At 50.5% G+C, this 25030-nt stretch overlaps 1 pseudogene; it reads left to right on the top strand.

Annotated features, from left to right (window-relative positions):
* The window catches only part of LOC135531438 (trinucleotide repeat-containing gene 18 protein-like), a 52629-nt pseudogene that overhangs the window by 22978 nt on the left and 4621 nt on the right, over window positions 1-25030 (top strand).

The following is a 25030-nucleotide window of genomic DNA, read 5'->3' as shown; positions in this document are numbered from 1 at the left end:
TCCAGACTCTTGCCTGCATCTAGCTGTTCTAGGGTGTGATCATTAGTCCAGACTCTTGCCTGCATCTAGCTGTTCTAGGGGTGTGATCATTAGTCCAGTCTCTTGCCTGCATCTAGCTGTTCTAGGGTGTGATCATTAGTCAACTCTTGCCTGCATCTAGCTGTTCTAGGGGTGTGATCATTAGTCCAGACTCTTGCCTGCATCTAGCTGTTCTAGGGTGTGATCATTAGTCCAGACTCTTGCCTGCATCTAGCTGTTCTAGGGGTGTGATCATTAGTCCAGACTCTTGCCTGCATCTAGCTGTTCGAGGGTGTGATCATTAGTCCAGACTCTTGCCTGCATCTAGCTGTTCTAGGGTGTGATCATAATGTCCAAACGCATGCAAACGAGCTTTACAAATCTTCGTACCATAACCGCTGCACACAGTCAACATCGTTATCAATGTCACCATATTGGCTCACATCATAGTTAACATCGCTCCTAGAACTAATGAGTTAGTATAATAACACAACGGAATATAGCTCTCTGCAGATTCTCAAGTGGAATAAATTAATTTGTCCAAAACTATTCAACTAATGTCTCTCTCACTCTCTTTGAGTCAACTACTTAGCACATTTTAATGCATTGCAGTGCTAGCTAGCTGTCGTTTAATGCTACCTTAATTTCCGGACTATAAGCCGCTACTTTATTCCCACACTTTGAACCTCGCGGTTTATACAATGACGCGGCTAATTTATGGATTTTTCCCGCTTTCACAAGATTCATGCCGCCAGAAAACTGAGCACCGTCACATAATGTGCTGTAAATCGAGCGCGCTCAAACTTCCCATCATTCTGATTACGGAAGTCATTTTCTCACCCTCATCATGGCAAAGACAGGGAGAAATGCATATGATGCAGCTTTCAAGTTGAAGGCGATCGATCTGGCTGTTGGAAATGGAAATAGAGCTGCTGCATGGGAGCTTGGCCTTAATGAGTCGATGATAAGACGTTGGAAACAGCAGCGTGAGGAACTGACTCAGTGCAGAAAGACAAACCTTTGAGGGAAGAAAAGCAGATGGCCCAAAGTATTTGCAGCCACTCGACATCAGTGTAAATCGTGCATTTAAGGTGGAGCTCCGTGTTCAGAGGCTTGGATGACAAGTGGGGAGAAATCCTTCACTAAAACGGGCCGCAGGCGAAGAGCATCTTATGGTCAAGTCTGCCAGTGGGTCCTGACAGCGTGGAGCATTGTCAAAAAAATCCACTGTCATCAACGGGTTTCGAAAGGCTGGACTGCTGCGTGTTGAAGAGGGCAGCATGAGCTCAGCGGGGAATTTGCCTCCGGATGAAAGTGACGAGAGCGACAATGAAAACGATCCAACATCGGGATGAAGCAATTCTGAGGCTATTCAACTCTGACACCGAAGGAGATGACTTCAGTGGTTTCAGTGCACAGGAGGAGGAAGATGGTGACCAATGACTTTCTTGGTAGGCTACGGTTTAAATTTTTGTTACAAGCCGTGTTTCGTTTAAAGGCTGTGTAAAGTTAATTTGTTTCAATGTACCGGTAGGCACCTGCGGCTTATAGACACGTGCGCCTTATTTATGTATAAAATGCATATTTTTCTAATAATTCAGTGGGTGTGGCTTATATTCAGGCTTAATAGTCCAGCAGGAGACGGTAGATTCAGTCTCTGATCCTCTGGTGGACAACTGAGCCCACCATGTCAGTTCCGTGGCGCTACCTTGCAGAGTGCTGTCGAGGCGACTCTAGACCTTCTTTGCAAAACAGTTTTAATCAGTTATTTGGTGACGTGAATATAATGACTATCGTTGACTATCGTTGACTATTGTTTTTCTGAACTTAAAAAAAAAAGGTGTCATTATTTTTTTTACTTTCTGAAATTCACTGAGTGGGATGGTCTTAGGAGCTGCTCTACTGGTTTACCTACTCAGGCGCTTAGGATTTGAGCAGGTCTGAATTTGTCTTTAGTCATTAATACACCTGTTTGTGTGTGTGTGTTCCAGTTTAGGATGTGTTGGTTATGAGTGGTGTGTTATTTAGAGAACTGGCTGTGTGTGTGTGTGTTATTTAGAGAACTGTGTGTGTGTGTGTGTGTGTGTGTGTGTGTGTGTGATTTAGAGAACTGGCTGTGTGTGTGTGTGTTCCAGTTTAGTATGTGTTGGTTATGAGTGGTGTGTTATTTAGAGACCTGGCTGTGTGTCATTTAGATTGCTGGGTGTGCACAGATTTACAAAGCACAGAGGGGTGTGTGTGTGTCAGGTTTAATACACTGATTTAGCTGCAGGAAGACTCAGAGACACGTCTCCACATCCCCCAGGAGACCACACACACACACACACACACACACACACACTAACCCTGAGGCTGGCTGCGTCGTCTTCAGGGGTTCAAAGGGTCTAATAGTTGGCGACCTGTACAGATGAGACACGGAGAGTAGGCTTTACCCTCGCAGAGTAGGCTTTACCCTCGGAGAGTAGGCTTTACCCTCGGAGAGTAGGCTTTACCCTCGAGAGTAGGCTTTACCCTCGAGAGTAGGCTTTACCCTCGAGAGTAGGCTTTACCCTCGAGAGTAGGCTTTACCCTCGGAGAGTAGGCTTTACCCTCGGAGAGTGGGCTCGGGGCCGCGGGGCCTTTACCCTCGGAGAGTGGGCTCGGGGCCGCGGGGCCTTTACCCTCGGAGAGTGGGCTCGGGGCCGCGTGGCTTTTTTCTCCAGTTTTTGTCCTTTTTAGTGTTTGGATCTTCCAGGCCTCTGGGACGTATTCCGGATGGGTGTGATGATGTCATCATCGGTCGACCTCTTGTATGATGATGTCAGTCTGTATTGACTACTGTGTGTGTCTGTGTGTCTCGTCTCAATAAAGTCTCCGTATCTCATCACTCCAGGTGATGCCTTCCCAGCAGCCTCCAGTCCCTTCCTGCCGGGCTATTCCGGCCCCTCCCCCCTAACCTCTGACCCAGCCTACAGATCACCCAATCAGATGGCTCAGCTCTGGGCCTCACACGCTGCCGCCCACGAAGGTAACGGACTGTTTCAGACTGTCCTTCATGTTCTGTCAGTGTTCTATCTGCGTTCCTATCTGCTCGCTTCACTACTGTCCCCTCTCTCTCCTGCTCCTGTCCTCTCTCGTCCTCCTGTCCTCTCTCTCTCCTGCCCCACTTCTATCCCTCCTCCTGTTCTCTCTCTCTTCTGCCCCACTTCGATCCCTCGTCCTGTCCTCTCTCTTTCCTCAGCTCTCTCTCTCTCTCTCTCTCTCTCTCTCTCTCTCTCTCTCTCTCTCTCTCTCTCTCTCTCTCTCCTCGTCCCTCAGCTCTCTCTCTCTCCTCGTCCCTCAGCTCTCTCTCTCTCCTCGTCCCTCAGCTCTCTCTCTCCTGCCCCACTTCTATCCCTCCGCCTGTCCTCTTTCCTGGAGGGAAGACAGGCACATCTCTCGCTCTCTCTCGCGCTCTCTCTCTCGCGCTCTCTCTCTCTCTCTCTCTCTCTCTCTCTCTCTCTCTCGCTCGCGCGCTCTCTCTCTTAGGCAGAGTAGGTCAACAGTGTGTCTACAGGTCAGAGGTCAGTAGTAGGGCTATTCATTCCTGGGGTTCCCACCGCCTAAGGAGTGCAGGTGTTTGCTCTGTCCCAGCACCGACCCAGCTGATGTGTGTTGTTGCTCTTCCAGGCTACGCCCCTCTCCCAGGCGGTCTGTACCCCAGCCCGTACCACCTCCCCCTGGGTAACCTGGAGCCTCCTCCCCCCTCGCTGGGCTTGGCTCAGCACCACCACCTCTACAACGCACCACACCAAGGTCAGTACACACTACCACTTCTAGACCACACTACGAGCCCCAAAATATTCAGTCTCTTCAGACCATACTGCCTTCTAGACCACACTACGAGCCCCAAAATATTCAGTCTCTTCAGACCATACTGCCTTCTAGACCACACTACGAGCCCCAAAATATTCAGTCTCTTCAAACCATACTGCCTTCAGATTGAAATACGGTCTCATTTCAGTCTCTTCAATCCGTACTGCCTTCAGATCAAAGTATTGATTTGTAATAGACGGTCTGAGCCCCAATAAAAAGGCCTTGTTGGTCGTTGATCACATCACCTCTCCCACGTGGTGGGGACACAAACAGATGTGTCTCAGCGTGGCGTCTCGGGACCAGCGTGGCGTCTCGGGACCAGCGTGGCGTCTCGGGACCAGCGTGGCGTCTCGGGACCAGCGTGGCGTCTCGGGACCAGCGTGGCGTCTCGGGACCAGCGTGGCGTCTCGGGACAGATTTGTTTTGCCAACCTGTTACTGTATCTGATGTGTTGTTGTGTTCTGATGGATAATAAATTATTTTATTTCACCTTTATTTATTTAACCAGGTAGGCTAGTAGAGAACAAGTTCTCATTTACAACTGCGACCTGGCCAAGATAAAGCAAAGCAGTGTGACACAGACAACAACAACAGAGTTACACATAGAGTAAACAAACATACAGTCAATAACACTCAGGAAAAGTCTATGTACGGTGTGTGCAAATGTAGAAGAGTAGGGTGGTAAGAGAATAAATAGGTCATGGAGGCAAAATAATTACAATGTAGCATTAACACTGGAGTGCTGGATGTGCAGATGATGATGTGCAGGTAGAGATACTGGGGTGCAGAAGAGCAAGAGGATAAATAACAGTATGGGGATGAGGTAGTTGGGTGGGCTATTTACAGATGGGTTGTGTACAGGTACGGTGATCGGTAAGCTGCTCTGACAGCTGGTGCTTAAAGTTAGAGAGGTAGATATGAGACTCCAGCTTTAGAGATTTTTGCAATTTGTTCCAGTCATTGGCAGCAGAGAACTGGAAGGAAAGGCGGCCAAAGTAAGTGTTGGCTTTGGGGATGACCAGTGAAATATACCTGAAACACTATACTCAGCAAATTGATGGATGTGGTGTTGTTGATGGATGTGGTGTTGTTGATGGAGGTGATGGTGTTGTTGGAGGAGGTGATGGAGTTGTTGTTGAAGGAGTTGGTGTTGTTGGTGTTGTTGTTGAAGGAGTTGGTGTTGTTGGTGTTGTTGAAGGAGGAGTTGATGGTGTTGTTGAAGGAGGAGGTGATGGTGTTGTTGAAGGAGGAGGTGATGGTGTTGTTGAAGGAGGGGGTGATGGTGTTGTTGAAGGAGGGGGTGATGGTGTTGTTGAAGGAGGGGGTGATGGTGTTGTTGAAGGAGGAGGTGATGGTGTTGTTGAAGGAGGTGGTGATGGTGTTGTTGAAGGAGGAGGTGATGGTGTTGTTGAAGGAGGTGGTGATGGTGTTGTTGAAGGAGGTGGTGATGGTGTTGTTGAAGGAGGAGGTGATGGTGTTGTTGGAGGAGGAGGTGATGGTGTTGTTGGAGGAGGAGGTGATGGTGTTGTTGGAGGAGGAGGTGATGGTGTTGTTGGAGGAGGAGGTGATGGTGTTGTTGGAGGAGGAGGTGATGGTGTTGTTGGAGGAGGAGGTGATGGTGTTGTTGGAGGAGGTGGTGATGGTGTTGTTGGAGGAGGTGGTGATGGTGTTGTTGGAGGAGGAGGTGATGGTGTTGTTGGAGGAGGTGGTGATGGTGTTGTTGGAGGAGGTGGTGATGGTGTTGTTGGAGGAGGTGATGGTGTTGTTGGAGGAGGTGATGGTGTTGTTGGAGGAGGAGGCGATGGTGTTGTTGAAGGAGGAGGCGATGGTGTTGTTGAAGGAGGAGGCGATGGTGTTGTTGAAGGAGGAGGCGATGGTGTTGTTGAAGGAGGAGGCGATGGTGTTGTTGAAGGAGGAGGCGATGGTGTTGTTGGAGGAGGAGGCGATGGTGTTGTTGCTGGAGGAGGAGGCGATGGTGTTGTTGCTGGAGGAGGAGGCGATGGTGTTGTTGCTGGAGGAGGAGGCGATGGTGTTGTTGCTGGAGGAGGAGGCGATGGTGTTGTTGCTGGAGGATGAGGCGATGGTGTTGTTGCTGGAGGATGAGGCGATGGTGTTGTTGCTGGAGGATGAGGCGATGGTGTTGTAGCTGGAGGATGAGGCGATGGTGTTGTAGCTGGAGGATGAGGCGATGGTGTTGTAGCTGGAGGATGAGGCGATGGTGTTGTAGCTGGAGGATGAGGCGATGGTGTTGTAGCTGGAGGATGAGGCGATGGTGTTGTAGCTGGAGGATGAGGCGATGGTGTTGTAGCTGGAGGATGAGCGATGGTGTTGTAGCTGGAGGATGAGGCGATGGTGTTGTAGCTGGAGGATGAGGCGATGGTGTTGTAGCTGGAGGATGAGGCGATGGTGTTGTAGCTGGAGGATGAGGCGATGGTGTTGTAGCTGGAGGATGAGGCGATGGTGTTGTAGCTGGAGGATGAGGCGATGGTGTTGTAGCTGGAGGATGAGGCGATGGTGTTGTAGCTGGAGGATGAGGCGATGGTGTTGTAGCTGGAGGATGAGGCGATGGTGTTGTAGCTGGAGGATGATGGCGATGGTGTTGTAGCTGGAGGATGAGGCGATGGTGTTGTAGCTGGAGGATGAGGCGATGGTGTTGTAGCTGGAGGATGAGGCGATGGTGTTGTAGCTGGAGGATGGGGCGATGGTGTTGTAGCTGGAGGATGGGGCGATGGTGTTGTAGCTGGAGGATGGGGCGATGGTGTTGTAGCTGGAGGATGGGGCGATGGTGTTGTAGCTGGAGAGATGGGGCGATGGTGTTGCTGGAGGATGGGGCGATGGTGTTGCTGGAGGATGAGGCGATGGTGTTGCTGGAGGATGAGGCGATGGTAATGGTGTTGGAGGATGAAGCGATGGTAATGGTGTTGGAGGATGTGGTCTGATGGTGTTGCTGGAGGATGAGGTGATGGTGGTGTTGGAGGATGTGGTCTGTTGGTGTTGGAGGATGTGGTCTGTTGGTGTTGGAGGATGTGGTCTGATGGTGTTGGTGTTGGAGGATGAGGCGATGGTGTTGCTGGAGGATGAGGCGATGGTGTTGCTGGAGGATGAGGCGATGGTGTTGCTGGAGGATGAGGCGATGGTGTTGCTGGAGGATGAGGCGATGGTGTTGCTGGAGGATGAGGCGATGGTGTTGTAGCTGGAGGATGAGGCGATGGTGTTGTAGCTGGAGGATGGGGCGATGGTGTTGTAGCTGGAGGATGGGGCGATGGTGTTGCTGGAGGATGGGGCGATGGTGTTGTAGCTGGAGGATGGGGCGATGGTGTTGTAGCTGGAGGATGGGGCGATGGTGTTGTAGCTGGAGGATGGGGCGATGGTGTTGTAGCTGGAGGATGGGGCGATGGTGTTGCTGGAGGATGGGGCGATGGTGTTGCTGGAGGATGAGGCGATGGTGTTGCTGGAGGATGAGGCGATGGTAATGGTGTTGGAGGATGAAGCGATGGTAATGGTGTTGGAGGATGAAGCGATGGTAATGGTGTTGGAGGATGTGGTCTGATGGTGTTGCTGGAGGATGAGGTGATGGTGGTGTTGGAGGATGTGGTCTGTTGGTGTTGGAGGATGTGGTCTGTTGGTGTTGGAGGATGTGGTCTGATGGTGTTGGTGTTGGAGGATGAGGCGATGGTGTTGCTGGAGGATGAGGCGATGGTGTTGCTGGAGGATGAGGCGATGGTGTTGCTGGAGGATGAGGCGATGGTGTTGCTGGAGGATGAGGCGATGGTGTTGCTGGAGGATGAGGCGATGGTGTTGCTGGAGGATGAGGCGATGGTAATGGTGTTGGAGGATGTGGTCTGATGGTGTTGCTGGAGGATGAGGTGATGGTGGTGTTGGAGGATGTGGTCTGTTGGTGTTGGAGGATGTGGTCTGTTGGTGTTGGAGGATGTGGTCTGATGGTGTTGGAGGATGTGGTCTGATGGTGTTGGTGTTGGAGGATGAGGTCTGATGGTGTTGGAGGATGAAGTGATGGTAATGGTGTTGGAGGATGAGGTGATGGTGGTGTTGGAGGATGTGGTCTGATGGTGGTGGTGTTGGAGGATGTGGTCTGATGGTCTTGGTGTTGGAGGATGTGGTCTGATGGTGGTGGTGTTGGAGGATGTGGTCTGATGGTGGTGGTGTTGGAGGATGTGGTCTGATGGTGTTGGTGTTGGAGGATGTGGTCTGATGGTGGTGGTGTTGGAGGATGTGGTCTGATGGAGGTGGTGTTGGAGGATGTGGTCTGATGGTGGTGGTGTTGGAGGATGTGGTCTGATGGTGTTGGTGTTGGAGGATGTGGTCTGATGGTGTTGTGGTGTTGGAGGATGAGGTGTTGGTGGTGTTGGAGGATGTGGTCTGATGGTGGTGGTGTTGGAGGATGAGGTGATGGTGGTGTTGGAGGATGTGGTCTGATGGTGTTGGTGGATGTGGTCTGATGGTGTTGGTGTTGGAGGATGTGGTCTGATGGTGGTGGTGGTGGAGGATGTGGTCTGATGGTGTTGGTGTTGGAGGATGTGGTCTGATGGTGTTGGTGTTGGAGGATGTGGTCTGATGGTGTTGGTGTTGGAGGATGTGGTCTGATGGTGGTGGTGGTGGAGGATGTGGTCTGATGGTGGTGGTGGTGGAGGATGAGGTGATGGTGGTGGTGTTGGAGGATGTGGTCTGATGGTGTTGGTGTTGGAGGATGAGGTCTGATGGTGTTGGTGGTGTTGGAGGATGTGGTCTGATGGAGGTGGTGTTGGAGGATGGGGTGATGGTGGTGTTGGAGGATGTGGTCTGATGGAGGTGGTGTTGTGATGTGGTCTGATGGTGTTGGAGGATGAGGTGATGGTGTTGGTGTTGTGATGTGATGTGGTCTGATGGTGTTGTGGTGTTGGAGGATGTGGTCTGATGGAGGTGGTGTTGGAGGATGAGGTCTGATGGTGTTGGTGTTGGAGGATGTGGTCTGATGGTGGTGGTGTTGGAGGATGTGGTCTGATGGTGTTGGTGTTGGAGGATGTGGTGATGGTGGTGTTGGAGGATGTGGTGTTGGTGTTGGAGGATGTGGTCTGATGGTGTTGGTGGTGTTGGAGGATGTGGTCTGATGGTGGTGGTGTTGGAGGATGTGGTCTGATGGTGTTGTGTTGGTGGTGGAGGATGTGGTCTGGTGATGGTGTTGGTGTTGGAGGATGTGGTCTGATGGTGTTGGTGGTGGAGGATGTGGTCTGATGGTGTTGGAGGATGTGGTGATGGTGGTGGTGGTGGTGGATGTGGTCTGATGGTGTTGTGGTGGAGGATGTGGTCTGATGGTGTTGGAGGATGAGGTGATGGTGGTGGTGTTGGAGGATGTGGTCTGATGGTGTTGGTGTTGGAGGATGTGGTCTGATGGTGGTGGTGTTGGAGGATGAGGTGTTGGTGTTGGAGGATGTGGTGATGGTGTTGGTGTTGGAGGATGTGGTCTGATGGTGGTGGTGTTGGAGGATGAGGTGTTGGTGTTGGAGGATGAGGTGATGGTGTTGGTGTTGGAGGATGTGGTCTGATGGTGGTGGTGTTGGAGGATGAGGTGTTGGTGTTGGAGGATGTGGTCTGATGGTGTTGGTGTTGGAGGATGTGGTCTGATGGTGTTGGTGGTGGAGGATGTGGTCTGATGGTGTTGGTGTTGGAGGATGTGGTCTGATGGTGTTGGAGGATGTGGTCTGATGGTGTTGTGATGTTTGTGTTCCAGAGAGGTTCTTCCTGCCGGTGTCGTTACCCCAGCCTCCTCTCCACCCCTCCTCTGTCCCCCCCAGTTCCACCCCCCAGAGTAGCTCCCGGGAGGGGGGCAGGGACCGAGACGTACCCTACCGCGAGGAGAGAGAGAAGCCTCAGGAGGGGGGCAGGGACCGAGACGTACCCTACCGCGAGGAGAGGGAGAGAGAGAAGCCTCAGGAGGGGGGCAGAGACATACCCTACCGCGAGGAGAGAGAGGTGCCTCAGGAGGGGGGCAGAGACATACCCTACCGCGAGGAGAGGGAGAGAGAGGAGCCCCGGGAGGGGGGCAGAGACATACCCTACCGCGAGGAGAGGGAGAGAGGGGAGCCTCCGGAGGGGGGCAGGGACCGAGACAGACTCTACTGCGAGGAGAGAGAGGAGCCCCGGGAGGGGGGCAGAGACAGACTCTACCGCGAGGAGAGGGAGGAGCCCCGGGAGGGGGGCAGAGACAGACTCTACCGCGAGGAGAGAGAGGAGCCCCGGGAGGGGGGCAGAGACAGACTCTACCGCGAGGAGAGAGAGCGAGGCGAGAGGGAGCGGTCGAGAGAGGAGCCTCATCCATACAGTGTGGTAGATCTGACACAGGATGGGAGGAGAGGAGAGAGAGAACGCCACAGAGAACGAGAGACGGAGCGGGACAGAGACCGAGAGAGAGAGGTTTTCCTCCACCACCCCTCTGCTTCTCGACCCCCAGGGCTCCTCCTCTTCTGGGCGTTACCCAGAGACTGATGACACACCCACTCGCTCCCCAACCCTAACCCCAGCCCCCACACACACACAGACAGGCTGAAGAAGACTGAATCTACCTACAGCGGTGGACTCCTCCCTGGCCCCGCCTACCCTGCACACCGGGAGCCTATCAGGGAACAGCGTGTGAGCGCGCCCACTTACGTGCCTTCTGTGGAGGTCTATGATGAGCAGATTGGCCCGATCCAGATCGCATCGCAGGCCAGGGACAAACAGGACAAACTGAGAGAAGAGAGAGAGAAAGAGAGAGAGAAAGAGAGAGAGAAAGAGAGAGAGAGAGAGACAGGGAGAGGTTTCCTGAAAACACACTATCGGACCGTCGCGCTTCTCTTCCTGGTGATTTGTCCAATCAGAGAGAGCGGGAGGAGGGCTCTGTGATCTGCTCCAACGGTTCGGCGCTGAAACGAGACGGTTACGTCAGCCAATCAGGGTTCAGCCCGGACCCTAGGGACACGCCAAAACATGCTATCCGATTGGGCTTGGAGCGGGTGGGGGAAGGGCCTAAATGGAACCCCATCAGCCCATTGGCCAACTACGCCACCAGTCATATGGCAGCTCTGGCCTCCCAGCACGGACACACACACTCCGCACAGCAGGCACGCACACACACTCAACCCTCACACAACAACCAGCCGGAACTCAACAGACCCCCTTCCAACCCCCACACACCCCAACACAGACACACACACACTCAACCCTCACACCATAACCAGCCGGAACTCAACAGACCCCCTCCCAACCCCCACACACCTCAACACAGACACACACATTCCCCCCACCCTCCGCCCCAACCCCAGAGGGGAGAGGAGGGACAGGGGCGCTACTTGGACACCTCAGCCCTTTACCGCCCAGTGGGGGGGAGGAGAGGCAGCGGGGGAGGAGGGTCTGAGGGGGGAGCAGACGGAGGAGAGGTGTCGGCCATGCAGAGTCTGATCAAATACAGCGGGACCTTCCCACCTGAACGCCAGGGGTCCTCCAGGCAGAACACGGACAACCAAGCCGCTTTCGGGGGGCTGGCGTTCATGAGGCTGGAGGGAGGAGGAGGAGCGGGGGGGAGGCTGATGAAGAGAGAGCAGGAGCGTCCCGACGGCTCGCGGTCGTTGGGACGTGGCGAGGGGGCGGGGCCAGGCGAGGGTGGGGGAGAGGTCCGTCACCCTCCTGTAGGGATAGCTGTGGCAGTGGCCAGACAGAGCAATACAGACTCCCAGAGACCTCTACTACTGCACGCAGGGGTTAAAGGTGAGACCATTTATTTACTTCTTATAGCAAGGGGACAGCTGTTGTTTAGATATGGGGGGACAGCTGTTGTTTAAATATGGGGGGGCAGCTGTTGTTTAGATATGGGGGGACAGCTGTTGTTTAGATATGGGGGGACAGCCGTTGTTTAGATATGGGGGGACAGCTGTTGTTTAGATATGGGGGCAGCTGTTGTTTAGATATGGGGGGACAGCCGTTGTTTAGATATGGGGGGCAGCTGTTGTTTAGATATGGGGGGGCAGCCGTTGTTTAGATATGGGGGGCAGCCGTTGTTTAGATATGGGGGGGGACAGCTGTTGTTTAGATATGGGGGGGCAGCTGTTGTTTAGATATGGGGGACAGCTGTTGTTTAGATATGGGGGGACAGCTGTTGTTTAGATATGGGGGGGGACAGCTGTTGTTTAGATATGGGGGGACAGCTGTTGTTTAGATATGGGGGGACCGCTGTTGTTTAGATATGGGGGGGGACAGCTGTTGTTTAGATATGGGGGGGACAGCTGTTGTTTAGATATGGGGGGACAGCTGTTGTTTAGATATGGGGGGGACCGCTGTTGTTTAGATATTGGGGTGGAGGACAAACAGTTTTGTTTTGACATTTTAAGACACTTCTTACAATTCTACAGTTTTTTTCACACACCAAATTTTTTTGCACAAATATGTTTACATCCCTGTTAGTGAGCATTTCTCCTTTGCCAAGATAATCCATCCACCTGACAGGTGTGGCATATCAAGAAGCTGATGAAACAGCATGATTGTTACATAGGTGCACCTTGTGCTGGGGGACAATAAAAGGCCACTAAAATGGGAAGTTGCCACAAAAAAAATGCCACGGATTTTCTCACGTTTGTATTTCTTTATTTTTCTTATGTTTATTTTATTATAACATATATTTATTTTTGTTACTTGTATCCCTTTTTCTCCACAATTTCTGGTATCCGATTGGTCGTCCAACAGATGCATATCTGTATTCCCAGTCATGTGAAATCCATAGATTAGGGCCTGATTTATTTATTTAAATTGACCTATTTCCATATGAACTGTAAGTTGGTAAAATGGTAGAAATTTGTTTGCGTTTTTAAGTTCCGTATATTTTAATATACCAGATATCACCAAATCTACTGTTGTTGAAGCAGTGCATTATGGATCACTGTGTTCTATTCTGTCGTCCAAACAGACGAGGGAGCGGGGGGACGAGCGAGCCCGTCACCGTGGTGATAGACTGGGGTGCCTGGAGCGTGAGCAGGAGAAGTTGCTCAGGTTAGGGGGCGTGGCTAACGGCTCACCTGTGAAAGGCTGCAGTAAAGGCAGTCTGTCACCTTTTCTGACCTGCAACCTCTTAGGAAACTGTAGTGGTTAGATATATATATATAACCTGTTAGGAAAATGTAGTGGTTAGATATATATATATATATATAACCTGTTAGGAAACTGTAGTGGTTAGATATATAACCTGTTAGGAAACTGTAGTGGTTAGATATATAGATATATATAACCTGTTAGGAAACTGTAGTGGTTAGATATATAACCTGTTAGGAAACTGTAGTGGTTAGATATATATATATATATAACCTGTTAGGAAACTGTAGTGGTTAGATATATAACCTGTTAGGAAACTGTAGTGGTTAGATATATATATATATATAACCTGTTAGGAAACTGTAGTGGTTAGATATATAACCTGTTAGGAAACTGTAGTGGTTAGATATATATATATATAACCTGTTAGGAAACTGTAGTGTTTATATATATATATATAACCTGTTAGGAAACTGTAGTGGTTAGATATATATATATATATATAACCTGTTAGGAAACTGTAGTGGTTAGATATATAACCTGTTAGGAAACTGTAGTGGTTAGATATATATATATATATAACCTGTTAGGAAACTGTAGTGGTTAGATATATAACCTGTTAGGAAACTGTAGTGGTTAGATATATATAACCTGTTAGGAAACTGTAGTGGTTAGATATATAGATATATATAACCTGTTAGGAAACTGTAGTGGTTAGATATATAGATATATATAACCTGTTAGGAAACTGTAGTGGTTAGATATATAACCTGTTAGGAAACTGTAGTGGTTAGATATATATAACCTGTTAGGAAACTGTAGTGGTTAGATATATAGATATATATAACCTGTTAGGAAACTGTAGTGGTTAGATATATATATATATATAACCTGTTAGGAAACTGTAGTGGTTAGATATATAGATATATATAACCTGTTAGGAAACTGTAGTGGTTAGATATATAGATATATATAACCTGTTAGGAAACTGTAGTGGTTAGATATATATAACCTGTTAGGAAACTGTAGTGGTTAGATATATAGATATATATAACCTGTTAGGAAACTGTAGTGGTTAGATATATATATAGATATAACCTGTTAGGAAACTGTAGTGGTTAGATATATATAACCTGTTAGGAAACTGTAGTGGTTAGATATATATATATATATAACCTGTTAGGAAACTGTAGTGGTTAGATATATATAACCTGTTAGGAAACTGTAGTGGTTAGATATATATAACCTGTTAGGAAACTGTAGTGGTTAGATATATAGATATATAAGCTGTTAGGAAACTGTAGTGGTTAGATATATATATATATATATAGATATATAAGCTGTTAGGAAACTGTAGTGGTTAGATATATATATATAGATATATAACCTGTTAGGAAACTGTAGTGGTTAGATATATATAACCTGTTAGGAAACTGTAGTGGTTAGATATATATATATATAAGCTGTTAGGAAACTGTAGTGGTTAGATATAAAGTGCCTTGCGAAAGTATTCGGCCCCCTTGAACTTTGCGACCTTTTGCCACATTTCAGGCTTCAAACATAAAGATATAAAACTGTATTTTTTTGTGAAGAATCAACAACAAGTGGGACACAATCATGAAGTGGAACGACATTTATTGGATATTTCAAACTTTTTTAACAAAACAAAAACTGTGAAATTGGGCGTGCAAAATTATTCAGCCCCCTTAATTAAGTTAATACTTTGTAGCGCCACCTTTTGCTGCGATTACAGCTGTAAGTCGCTTGGGGTATGTCTCTATCAGTTTTGCACATCGAGAGACTGACATTTTTTCCCATTCCTCCTTGCAAAACAGCTCGAGCTCAGTGAGGTTGGATGGAAAGCATTTGTGAACAGCAGTTTTCAGTTATTTCCACAGATTCTCGATTGGATTCAGGTCTGGACTTTGACTTGGCCATTCTAACACCTGGATATGTTTATTTTTGAACCATTTCATTGTAGATTTTGCTTTATGTTTTGGATCATTGTCTTGTCGGAAGACAAATCTCCGTCCCAGTCTCAGGTCTTTTGCAGACTCCATCAGGTTTTCTTCCAGAATGGTCCTGTATTTGGCTCCATCCATCTTCCCATCAATTTTAACCATCTTCCCTGTCCCTGCTGAAGAAAAGCAGGCCCAAACCATGATGCTGCCACCACCATGTTTGACAGTGGGTATGGTGTGTTCAGGGTGATGAGCTGTGTTGCTTTTACGCCAAACATAACGTTTTGCATTGTTGCCAAAAAGTTCAATTTTGGTTTCATCTGACCAGAGCACCTTCTTCCACATGTTTGGTGTGTCTCCCAGGTGGCTTGTGGCAAACTTTAAACAACACTTTTTATGGATATCTTTAAGAAATGGCTTTCTTCTTGCCACTCTTCCATGAAGGCCAGATTTGTGCAATATACAACTGATTGTTGTCCTATGGACAGAGTCTCCCACCTCAGCTGTAGATCTCTGCAGTTCATCCAGAGTGATCATGGGCCTCTTGGCTGCATCTCTGATCAGTCTTCTCCTTGTATGAGCTGAAAGTTTAGAGGAACGGCCAGGTCTTGGTAGATTTGTAGTGGTCTGATACTCCTTCCATTTCAATATTATCGCTTGCACAGTGCTCCTTGGGATGTTTAAAGCTTGGGAAATCTTTTTGTATCCAAATCCGGCTTTAAACTTCTTCACAACAGTATCTCGGACCTGCCTGGTGTGTTCCTTGTTCTTCATGATGCTCTCTGCGCTTTTAACGGACCTCTGAGACTATCACAGTGCAGGTGCATTTATACGGAGACTTGATTACACACAGGTGGATTGTATTTATCATCATTAGTCATTTAGGTCAACATTGGATCATTCAGAGATCCTCACTGAACTTCTGGAGAGGGTTTGCTGCACTGAAAGTAAAGGGGCGGAATAATTTTGCATGCCCAATTTTTCAGTTTTTGATTTGTTAAAAAAGGTCGCAAAGTTCAAGGGGGCCGAATACTTTCGCAAGGCACTGTATATAACCTGTTAGGAAACTGTAAATATTCTTCATATAACCTCTTAGCTTGATTCCCTGGTGGGGTTGGGGGTTGATTCCCTGGTTGGGGGTTGATTCCCTGGTGGGGTTAGGGTTTGATTCCCTGGTTAGGGTTTGATTCCCTGGTGGGGTTAGGGGTTGATTCCCTGGTGGGGTTAGGGTTTGATTCCCTGGTTAGGGTTTGATTCCCTGGTTGGGTTAGGGTTTGATTCCCTGGTTAGGGTTTGATTCCCTGGTTGGGTTAGGGGTTGATTCCCTGGTGGGGTTAGGGTTTGATTCCCTGGTTAGGGTTTGATTCCCTGGTTGGGTTAGGGGTTGATTCCCTGGTTGGGGGTTGATTCCCTGGTGGGGTTGGGGGTTGATTCCCTGGTGGGGTTGGGGTTTGATTCCCTGGTGGGGTTGGGGTTTGATTCCCTGGTGGGGTTGGGGTTTGATTCCCTGGTGGGGTTGGGGTTTGATTCCCTGGTGGGGTTGGGGGTTGATTCCCTGGTTGGGTTGGGGGTTGATTCCCTGGTTGGGTTAGGTTAGGGGTTGATTCCCTGGTTGGGTTTGGGGTTGATTCCCTGGTTGGGTTTGGGGGTTGATTCCCTGGTGGGGTTTGGGGGTTGATTCCCTGGTTGGGTTTGGGGTTGATTCCCTGGTTGGGTTGGGGTTGATTCCCTGGTTGGGTTGGGGGTTGATTCCTGGTTGGGTTGGGGGTTGATTCCCTGGTTGGGTTGGGGGTTGATTCCCTGGTTGGGTTGGGGGTTGATTCCCTGGTTGGGTTGGGGGTTGATTCCCTGGTTGGGTTGGGGGTTGATTCCTGGTTGGGTTGGGGGTTGATTCCTAGTTGGGTTGGGGGTTGATTCCCTAGTTGGGTTGGGGGTTGATTCCCTAGTTGGGTTGGGGGTTGATTCCCTGGTTGGGTTGGGGGTTGATTCCTGGTTGGGTTGGGGGTTGATTCCCTGGTTGGGTTGGGGGTTGATTCCTGGTTGGGTTGGGGGTTGATTCCCTGGTTGGGTTGGGGGTTGATTCCCTAGTTGGGTTGGGGGTTGATTCCTAGTTGGGTTGGGGGTTGATTCCCTAGTTGGGTTGGGGGTTGATTCCCTAGTTGGGTTGGGGGTTGATTCCCTAGTTGGGTTGGGGGTTGATTCCCTAGTTGGGTTGGGGGTTGATTCCCTGGTTGGGTTGGGGGTTGATTCCCTGGTTGGGTTGGGGGTTGATTCCCTGGTTGGGTTGGGGGTTGATTCCCTGGTTGGGTTAGGGGTTGATTCCCTGGTTGGGTTAGGGGTTGATTCCCTGGTTGTGTTGATTCTCTTGTTCCTGAAGTGTGTGCACTCTATCAAGGATGGATATAAAGAGTGTTATGATTTAGTGTGTGTGTGTGTGTGTGTGTGTGATCAGAGAGAGTAAGGAGCTGGCCGAGTTCACCCAGATGCACCCCCCCTTGGTGTCCAGCGCCCTGACCTCTAACCTCATGACCTCCAACCTCATGGTGACTGGAGGCTCCGCCCGCTGGCCCCACGACCCCTCCCCCCTGACCTCTCACCCCTGGATGCCCCGCCAAGGAGCACCGCCCATCTGGCTGTCGGGATCCCCCTACGGTACACACCCACTATGCCCACTACACACACACACACTACACACCCACTATACCCACTATGCCCACTACACACACACACTACACACCCACTATACCCACTATCCCACTACACACACTACACACCCACTATACCCACTATACCCACTACACACACACTACACACCCACTATACCCACTACACACACTACACACCCACTATAACCACTATGCCCACTACACACACACTACACACCCACTATACCCACTACACACACTACACACCCACTATACCCACTATGCCCACTACACACACTACACACCCACTATACCCACTATGCCCACTACACACCCACTATACCCACTACACACACACACTATACCCACTACACACACACTACACACCCACTATACCCACTACACACACTACACACACACTATACCCACTATGCCCACTACACACACACTATACCCACTACACACCCACTATACCCACTACACACACACTACACACCCACTATACCCACTACACACCCGCTATACCCTCTATAACCACTATGCCCACTACACACCCACTATACCCACTACACACCCACTATACCCACTACACACCCACTATACCCACTACACACCCACTATACCCTCTACAACCACTATGCCCACTACACACACACTACCCACCCACTATACCCACTACACACCCGCTATACCCACTATAACCACTGCCCACTACACACACACTACACACCCACTATACCCACTACACACCCACTATATCCTATATACCCACTACACACCCACTATATCCTATATACCCACTACACACCCACTATATCCTATATACCCACTACACACCCACTATATCCACTATACCCACTACACACCCACTATATCCACTATACCCACTACACACCCACTATATCCACTATACCCACTACACACCCACTATACCCACTACACCCCCACTATACCCACTACACACCCACTATATCCACTATACCCACTACACACCCACTATATCCACTATACCCACTACACACCCACTATATCCACTATACCCACTACACACCCACTATATCCACTATACCCACTACACACCCACTATATCCACTATACCCACTACACACCCACTATATCCACTATACCCACTACACACCCACTATATCCACGATACCCACTACACACCCACTATACCCACTACACACCCACTACACACCCACTATACCCACTACACACCCACTATATCCACTATACCACTACACACACACCATATCCACTACACACCCACTATATCCACTACCCACTAAATCCACTATACCCATTACACACACACTATATCCACTCTACCCACTACACACACACACACTATATCCACTCTACCCACTACACACACACACACACTATAACCACTATATCCACTCTACCCACTACACATACACTATAACCACTATATCCACTCTACCCACTACACACACACTATAACCACTATATCCACTCCACCCACTACACTCACACACACACTATAACCACTATATCCACTCTACCCACTACACACACACTATAACCACTATATCCACTCTACCCACTACACACACACTATACCCACTACACACTATATCCACTATACACACACACACACTATACCCACTATAGCCACCACACACACACACACACACACACACACACACTATAACCACTATAGCCACTACACACACACACACACACACACACTATACACACTATAGCCACTACACACACACACACACTATAGCCACTACACACACACACACACACACACACACACACACACACACACACACTATAACCACTATATCCAGTACACACACACTATACCCACTATATCCACTACATCCACTATACCCACTACACACATTGTATCCACTATACCCACACACACACTATATCCACTGTATCCACTATACCCACACACACACTATATCCACTGTATCCACACTATACCCACTATACCCACACACACTATACCCACACACAAACTATATCCACTTTTCCCACTACACACACACACACACACACTATACCCACTACACACACACACACACTATACCCACTACACACACACACTATACCCACTATACCCACTTCACAAACACTATAGCCACTACATACCCACTATACCTGCATTACTTGCTGTTTGGGGTTTTATGCTGGGTTTCTGTACAGCACTCTGAGATATCAGCTGATGTACGAAGGGCTATATAAATACACTAGATTTGATTTATACCCACTTCACAACCACTATACCCACTATACCCACTACACACCCACTATACCCACTATCCCCACTACACACACTACACACCCACTATACCCACTATACCCACACTACACACCCACTACACACACTACACACCCACTATGCCCACTACACACACTACACACCCACTATACCCACTATGCCCACTACACACACACTACACACCCACTATACCCCCGCTATTCCCTCTATAACCACTATGCCCACTACACACACACTACACACCCACTATGCCCACTACACACACACTACACACCCACTATACCCACTACACACACACTACACACCCACTATACCCACTACACACACACTACACACCCACTATACCCACTACACACACACTACACACCCACTATACCCACTGCACACACACTACACACCCACTATACCCACTGCACACACACTACACACCCACTATACCCACTGCACACACACTACACACCCACTATACCCACTGCACACACACTATACCCACTACACACCCACTATAACCACTACACACCCACTATACCCACTACACACCCGCTATACCCTCTATAACCACTATGCCCACTACACACCCACTATACCCACTACACACCCGCTATACCCTCTATAACCACTATGCCCACTACACACACACTACACACCCACTATACCCACTACACACCCACTATACCCACTACTCACCCACTATACCCTCTACAACCACTATGCCCACTACACACACACTACCCACCCACTACACACCTGCTATACCCTCTATAACCACTGCCCACTACACACACACACTACACACCCACTATACCCACTACACACCCACTATACCCACTACACACCCACTATATCCTATATACCCACTACACACCCACTATATCCTATATACCCACTATATCCTATATACCCACTACACACCCACTATATCCTATATACCCACTACACACCCACTATATCCTATATACCCACTACACACCCACGATATCCTATATACCCACTACACACCCACTATATCCTATATACCCACTACACACCCACTATATCCTATATACCCACTACACACCCACTATGTCCTATATACCCACTACACACCCACTATATCCTATATACCCACTACACACCCACTATATCCTATATACCCACTACACACCCACTATATCCACTATACCCACTACACACCCACTATATCCTATATACCCACTACACACCCACTATATCCACTATACCCACTACACACCCACTATATCCACTATACCCACTACACACCCACTATATCCACTATACCCACTACACACCCACTATATCCTATATACCCACTACACACCCACTATATCCTATATACCCACTACACACCCACTATATCCTATATACCCACTACACACCCACTATATCCTATATACCCACTACACACCCACTATACCCACTACACACCCACTATACCCACTACACACCCACTATACCCACTACACACCCACTATATCCACTATACCATTACACACACCCACTATATCCACTATACCCACTACACACACCATATCCACTACACACCCACTACACACCCACTATATCCACCACACACACACACTATAACCACTATATCCACTACCCACTAAATCCACTATACCCATTACACACACACACACACACACACACTATACCCACTATAGCCCACCACACACACACACACACACACACACACACACACACACACACACACACACACACACACTATAACCACTATAGCCACTAGACACACACACTATACCCACTATAGCCACTACACACACACACACACACACACACACACACACACACACACACACACTATAACCACTATATCCACTACACACACACTATACCCACACACACACTATATCCACTGTATCCACACTATACCCACTATACCCACACACACACACTATACCCACACACACACTATACCCACACACAAACTATATCTATCCACTTTTCCCACTACACACACACACACACACTATACCCACTACACACACACACTATACCCACTACACACACACACTATACCCACTATACCCACTTCACAAACACTATAGCCACTACATACCCACTACACACACACTATACCCACTTCACAAACACTATAGCCACTACACACACACTATACCCACTTCACAAACACTATAGCCACTACATACCCACTATACCAACTTCACAAACACTATAGCCACTACATACCCACTATACCAACTTCACAAACACTATAGCCACTATATACCCACTATACCTGCATTGCTTGATGTTTGGGGTTTTAGGCTGGGTTTCTGTACAGCACTCTGAGATATCAGCTGATGTATGAAGGGCTATATAAATACACTTTGATTTATACCCACTACACACCCACTATACCCACTATATCCACTACACACCCACTATACCCACTACACACCCACTATATCCACACACACTATACCCACTATATCCACTCACCCACTATATATATATATATATATATCTCCATTTGACAAATAAGTATAATCTTAGTCTACCCACACAGCCTAACTACACTATCTGTATCACTGCACTGAATGCAGGTGAGCTGTTGGCTAGAGCGCAGGTGAGCTGTTGGCTAGAGCTGTTGGCTAGAGCGCAGGTGAGCTGTTGGCTAGAGCGCAGGTGAGCTGTTGGCTAGAGCGCAGGTGAGCTGTTGGCTAGAGCGCAGGTGAGCTGTTGGCTAGAGCGCAGGTGAGCTGTTGGCTAGAGCTGTTGGCTAGAGCTGTTGGCTAGAGCTGTTGGCTAGAGCTGTCGGCTAGAGCGCAGGTGAGCTGTTGGCTAGAGCGCAGGTGAGCTGTTGGCTAGAGCGCAGGTGAGCTGTTGGCTAGAGCTGTTGGCTAGAGCTGTTGGCTAGAGCTGTCGGCTAGAGCGCAGGTGCCCTGTCGGCTAGAGCTGTCGGCTAGAGCGCAGGTGCCCTGTCGGCTAGAGCTGTCGGCTAGAGCTGTCGGCTAGAGCGCAGGTGAGCTGTCGGCTAGAGCGCAGGTGAGCTGTCGGCTAGAGCGCAGGTGCCCTGTCGGCTAGAGCGCAGGTGAGCTGTCGGCTAGAGCTGTTGGCTAGAGCTGTTGGCTAGAGCTGTTGGCTAGAGCGCAGGTGAGCTGTCGGCTAGAGCGCAGGTGCCCTGTTGGCTAGAGCTGTTGGCTAGAGCTGTTGGCTAGAGCTGTTGGCTAGAGCGCAGGTGAGCTGTCGGCTAGAGCGCAGGTGAGCTGTTGGCTAGAGCTGTCGGCTAGAGCTGTTGGCTAGAGCTGTCGGCTAGAGCGCAGGTGCCCTGTCGGCTAGAGCTGTCGGCTAGAGCGCAGGTGCCCTGTCGGCTAGAGCTGTCGGCTAGAGCTGTCGGCTAGAGCGCAGGTGAGCTGTCGGCTAGAGCGCAGGTGAGCTGTCGGCTAGAGCGCAGGTGCCCTGTCGGCTAGGAGCGCAGGTGAGCTGTCGGCTAGAGCTGTTGGCTAGAGCTGTTGGCTAGAGCTGTTGGCTAGAGCGCAGGTGAGCTGTCGGCTAGAGCGCAGGTGCCCTGTTGGCTAGAGCTGTTGGCTAGAGCTGTTGGCTAGAGCTGTTGGCTAGAGCGCAGGTGAGCTGTCGGCTAGAGCGCAGGTGAGCTGTTGGCTAGAGCTGTCGGCTAGAGCTGTTGGCTAGAGCTGTTGGCTAGAGCTGTCGGCTAGAGCGCAGGTGCCCTGTCGGCTAGAGCGCAGGTGAGCTGTCGGCTAGAGCGCAGGTGAGCTGTCGGCTAGAGCGCAGGTGCCCTGTCGGCTAGAGCGCGGGTGAGCTGTCGGCTAGAGCGCGGGTGCCCTGTCGGCTAGAGCGCAGGTGAGCTGTCGGCTAGAGCGCAGGTGAGCTGTCGGCTAGAGCGCAGGTGCCCTGTCGGCTAGAGCGCAGGTGCCCTGTCGGCTAGAGCGCAGGTGAGCTGTCGGCTAGAGCGCAGGTGAGCTGTCGGCTAGAGAGCAGGTGCCCTGTCGGCTAGAGAGCAGGTGCCCTGTCGGCTAGAGCGCAGGTGCCCTGTCGGCTAGAGCGCAGGTGCGCTGTCGGCTAGAGCGCAGGTGAGCTGTCGGCTAGAGCGCAGGTGCCCTGTCGGCTAGAGCTGTCGGCTAGAGCTGTCGGCTAGAGCGCAGGTGAGCTGTCGGCTAGAGCGCAGGTGCCCTGTCGGCTAGAGCTGTCGGCTAGAGCTGTCGGCTAGAGCGCAGGTGCCCTGTCGGCTAGAGCTGTCGGCTAGAGCGCAGGTGAGCTGTCGGCTAGAGCGCAGGTGCCCTGTCGGCTAGGAGCGCAGGTGAGCTGTCGGCTAGAGCGCAGGTGAGCTGTCGGCCAGAGCGCAGGTGAGCTGTCGGCTAGAGCGCAGGTGAGCTGTCGGCTAGAGCGCAGGTGAGCTGTCGGCTAGAGCGCAGGTGAGCTGTCGGCTAGAGCGCAGGTGAGCTGTCGGCTAGAGCGCAGGTGAGCTGTCGGCTAGAGCGCAGGTGAGCTGTCGGCTAGAGCTGTTGGCTAGAGCGCAGGTGAGCTGTCGGCTAGAGCGCAGGTGAGCTGTCGGCTAGAGCGCAGGTGCCCTGTCGGCTAGAGCGCAGGTGCCCTGTCGGCTAGAGCGCAGGTGCCCTGTCGGCTAGAGCGCAGGTGCCCTGTCGGCTAGAGCGCAGGTGCGCTGTCGGCGGAGCGCAGGTGCGCTGTCGGCTAGAGCGCAGGTGAGCTGTCGGCAGGAGCGCAGGTGAGCTGTCGGCCAGAGCGCAGGTGAGCTGTCGGCTAGAGCGCAGGTGAGCTGTCGGCTAGAGCGCAGGTGAGCTGTCGGCTAGAGCGCAGGTGAGCTGTCGGCTAGAGCGCAGGTGAGCTGTCGGCTAGAGCGCAGGTGAGCTGTCGGCTAGAGCGCAGGTGAGCTGTCGGCTAGAGCGCAGGTGAGCTGTCGGCTAGAGCGCAGGTGAGCTGTCGGCTAGAGCGCAGGTGAGCTGTCGGCTAGAGCGCAGGTGCCCTGTCGGCTAGAGCGCAGGTGCCCTGTCGGCTAGAGCGCAGGTGAGCTGTCGGCTAGAGCGCAGGTGAGCTGACGGCTAGAGCGCAGGTGCCCTGTCGGCTAGAGCTGTCGGCTAGAGCTGTCGGCTAGAGCGCAGGTGCCCTGTCGGCTAGAGCTCAGGTGCCCTGTCGGCTAGAGCGCAGGTGCCCTGTCGGCTAGAGCGCAGGTGAGCTGTCGGCTAGAGCGCAGGTGCCCTGTCGGCTAGAGCGCAGGTGCCCTGTCGGCTAGAGCGCAGGTGCCCTGTCGGCTAGAGCGC

Source organism: Oncorhynchus masou, unplaced genomic scaffold (genome assembly GCF_036934945.1).
Source record: "Oncorhynchus masou masou isolate Uvic2021 unplaced genomic scaffold, UVic_Omas_1.1 unplaced_scaffold_1588, whole genome shotgun sequence".
NCBI classification, from domain to species: Eukaryota; Metazoa; Chordata; class Actinopteri; order Salmoniformes; family Salmonidae; genus Oncorhynchus; species Oncorhynchus masou.
Note: the sequence above shows the minus strand (reverse complement) of the source record. Positions and strands in the feature narration are given on the sequence as shown.